Below are 4,670 nucleotides of genomic sequence, written 5' to 3' on the forward strand. Positions count from 1 at the left end.
GGTACACGAAAACACTGATACTGTTACAACACAACCCCACAACTTATATACGGAAGGTTAAAGAGTGTCGACCAGTGTGGATGTGAGTTAGGAAGATGTTTCGGTCCTATTAGTAGATACACTCCAAGGAAAACAGTGAATGTCCGCATTCTGAACATTAACTATTGGCGTCTTTTTTTTTCTACACTTGGTGACAATTCTATAAACGATGAAGCTTTTTGATGCATTGTAGTAATTGATGTTTCCATCAATTCCAAATGAGAAATTTTAACAACTTACAACAACAGTTAGTAACATTATTGAGATTTTTGTATTATACAGATCACTAAAATCTCGCTCTAAAAGTCCATTATCTTTTGTCTAATTACTTCTTGAAACATATTTCTTATATTAGTATTCAAAGTTACAATTGGCAGTATTAAATCATTTCACATCAAATATATTTTTGGATTCAATAGTATATACTCCGAACAATTTAAGGTCTCCGATAGTTAGGGGCGGGGCGTGGCCTAACGGCCTCAAAGATCTCGGCTGAACCGAGACCACACCGTGCGACTTTGCGCATGTTTGTTTGAGGAGGCGTCTTTTCGAGCCTTCTTTGTTTGGCGTTTGGCCTCGTAGGCTTCCTCCCTACTGATCCTCTACTCCGCGGTACGTTGGCGGCACGGGCAATGCGGATGGCCCTATTGGTCTTCATCTCCCTGCGATGATTTGCGAGGGTCGCCTTCTTTTGGCGTCTCGGGATTCCGGGTTGAGAGCCCCACGTTGCCGCCAACTGGCGGCTCTCCACTCCAATGCGCTTGATGTACATTTTCTGCTTTCAGTTACTATTCTTGAAGATTTTTAGCATTTTTTCAAAAATTATGTATCCGGAAAGACGACGAGGAGGAGCAGCTCGCTTGTTATCGCGTTGTTTAGATGTACTTGACATAGTAATAGGGATTGTTCCACCTTATCTCAAGGCCGGCTAAATTCGTCAATAATTGCAAGGTCTAATTAGAATATTGTCACAGGGTGGGATTGAAAGTCATGGGTGTGTTTATACAAAAAGGTTTATTAAAATGACTAGATAGTTCACTTACTGTATTGAGACAGTCATTATCCGATTAGGGCACATGTCACACTCCAATCTTACAACCACGATTCTTACTACACAAGCGAATGATACTTCCAAAACGTAAACTCGACTAGACTCGATTAGACTCCCGACTACCCAATATTCCGGGTATTTATTATGGTTCGAGAAGCTGACTCGGCGATGTTGATGGCGTTTCCGCGTTACAATTACAACATGACACAATAGCCGAGACCTCTTTTCGAAACATAGTTTTTGTTACGGAATATTAAGTAATGATAAACTAACCCAAATTCCGCGGTATGTGACAATATTTGAAATGATGTTGATTTTTGGTTCATTCCTATTAAAGACAGTAATTTGTTTTTTTATAGGTATCTGTAATTTCTCCCACCAAGAATTAGTACAACAAATGTGGTGATTGGGTACTTACAGGTATCCTAGTTGAGGGACCTGGACACTGAATGTTTTTTGCAACCGGATGTTATTGGCGTTTTCTGTCACCGGATGCCAAGGTTGTGTCATAAACTCTAACTCCTCTGGAGAAAGATCTATGGGCAACCGCTGAGGCAGTACAGGAGTTGGTGGTCGAAGTCGTCTCCTGTTAATGATGCTATCTGCCTTTGGTCACGGTTCTTCCAACGATCTGAGGTCTTTCTGAACCTTGAAACATTATTAGTGTAAAAAGATTCGGTACCATCCTCTCAAAGCCTGCGTATAAATGGTACGGAATTTGCCTCAAATTGTGGAAGAGAAACATCATTTTGAATAAATTTTGTATTATTTACAACTGCATTGCAAGGATTAATTAGAATATTTGAAACGATGTTGATTTTTGGTTCATCTCTATTAAAAACAGTAATTTGTTTTTTATAGGGATTTGTAATTTCTTCCATCAAGAATTGGTACAACAAACGTGGTGCTTGCGTACTTACAGGTATCCTACATTTGAGTGTTTTGTGATTATTGCAACTGCAATGAAATTCTGCTGCTAAATTCTTCAATAATTGTTTGAGTTATTAGCTCAGATGGAGATGTGGGTGGAGGTGGAATAGCGTTTTCCATCACCGAATCCCAATGTTCTAACATAAAATCTAACTCTTGTGGAGAGAGATTTATGGGGCAGATCTGAGGCATATAATTTGCAGCAGTGCTATTAGCCACATACTGCTCTGTCAAAGATAATGAAAAATTACTTTCATTACCATCTCCACCTAAAAATGGGGTTAAAACTGGTAATGATGTATTATCAAATTGTATTGGAGAATCATCCATAAAATCATGATCATTATTCAAATCCACAATTTCATTTGCAGCAGTGTGACTAGCCAAATCCTGCTCTATTTGACTCAGATGACTAAACATCAAAACATATTTTGTAAAAAAAGATCGGTACTGTCCTCACTCAAAGCTTGCGTAAAAGATGGTACTGAATTTTCCTTAAACTGTGAAAGAGAAACGTCATTTTGAATAAATTTTGTATTATCCACAACTACATTGCAAGGTCTTATTAGAATATATGAAGCGATGGACACTCAATGCACCTATCACCATGGTCACATGAATCCCAACCTTTAAATGTAATAAAATAACGACAGCACCTGATTGTACTGATTACACAACATTGAATGGTAGCTAAAGATGTTTGTCCTTTGTTTACATACTCTTTTTCACGGTTAAGGCTAAAGCCTAGGTTACTTACTGATTAAACTTGAATGAATTCTGCCACCAACCACTTTTTATTTTTTTTTTCGTGTCAAGGTAAACACTTTTTTCGGATTATGGTACTTTTTTTTAATCTCACCTTTTACGATGAAGTTAAGGCTAAAGCCTAGGTTACTTACTGATTAAATTTGAATGAATTCTGCCACCAACCACTTTTTGGATCTTTATGTTGGATAAGACTTTAATTTTTTGGGGCTCGGGTTGTGATTGTGGGTTCATTTTCATTGGCTGAAGGTGGAGGTGGAGATTTGTTCTCCAGCTCAATCAGGATGGAGTTACTTCCCAAAACATTGTTTATAAAAATTTGTTTAAATTCTTGCGTGGAGGTCCCTCCCACATGCATGGGAGTCCTGAGATCAATTATTTCCTCAAAAAGAAATAAATATAAATTATATTTTTACTTTAAAATATAATTTTCAAATTTATACATACGTGAAATAAGAATTAATTCATTTTATAGAATTAGTTGATTTATGTTAAAAACAAGAAATTAAAATTATATTTTATATATTATATAAAATTAATTAATTTTTAAAAAGTTACATTTGTTGCTGTTGCAGGAAAGCTGCTCCTGCTACGGGAAAAAAATTGGAGTGGGGAAATGCTGAATAAAGAAAATAAATTTTGCAATGTCAGCAAAAAATGTAATCCGATACCAAAAAATAATGCTAAGCTTCCAAAAAATTTCGCTGATGCCAGCAAAAAATGTAATCCGATAACAAAAAATAGTAATCTGTCACCAGATGTAAAAAAATCGTTGTTTTTTTTTGCATAAATCTGTAACATAATAATTTTACGGTCATGATGCTATTACTAATTTAAATCACAAAATTATTTTTAGATTGATGGTATCATGACTAGTTTTCAAAATTTTGTTAGGCGCATTCAACACTGTAGTGTTGGGGAAGTGATGCAGGTGGGAACTCTCCAATGAGAGTTCGTAAAGATATGTGTTAACCAAAAAGAATGAGTGAATATATGAATAAAATTGTAAACATTTAATTATTGAATATTGATTTATATAATTTTCATAATATTAATTATTAAAATTTATATATACCACACTTATGTATCCGAACATAGAAACAACTGTAAAGTGTCTACATCAGTTTGTTTCTTGAAAGATGCATGTCGACGAATTTTTGCATCTCTGTGGAGAGTAATCTTGCCTGCTCACCGAAATGAATTCTTTCGATTTCAACAGACAAGTTGACTGTAAAAATGAAAAATTGACTTCTTTTGATTTACATTACGTTGGATGTCCATGGTCGAAAGATGATATAGTTGAAGATGGTCCGGATACTTGTGTTTGTTCGCTTATTGCTTTATCTGAAGAAAAAAAAATAAAAAAATTAAAATGTACTTAAGAATGTTTAATTTATATTTAAAAAAATGTGACTGTTTTAATTTGAAAATTTTGAAGTATATATATATATATATATTGGCTTAAAATAAAATTCTTAAGCGAGCAGTCATTATTGCAACCGCAATAAAATTAAAAAAGATAAAAGATTAAAACCTTTATTTTTTCACAATGTTTTGTACAGTTCCATGACGCCGATAGTAGTATAGCCATGTATGTTCTGGACCACAAAATTAGGCACGGGGAGCCAAATTGTGGTGGGGGTATGACGGAGACCGGATGTGGGCGGGACTTCCAATGTGTTTCGACCAATGAGAAGCCTCGGCGTGTGTGGTGGGGAAAAATTGGCGACGTTTTGTGTTAATTTTCGTTGGTTGGGGCCAGTCAGCGTTGTTTTTTGCTCTGCGCAAGGCTCTCGACCAATGAGAATGCTTTAAATTTTGTTAGGCACGATGTGGGCGTGCAAGTCCCCACCTGTCGACCAATGAGATTTCTCGAAAATTTTGT

This window comes from Tribolium madens, unplaced genomic scaffold (genome assembly GCF_015345945.1).
Source record: "Tribolium madens isolate multiple individuals breed KSU strain unplaced genomic scaffold, Tmad_KSU_1.1 Scaffold_19;HRSCAF=116;Tcas5.2_LG9, whole genome shotgun sequence".
NCBI classification, from domain to species: Eukaryota; Metazoa; Arthropoda; class Insecta; order Coleoptera; family Tenebrionidae; genus Tribolium; species Tribolium madens.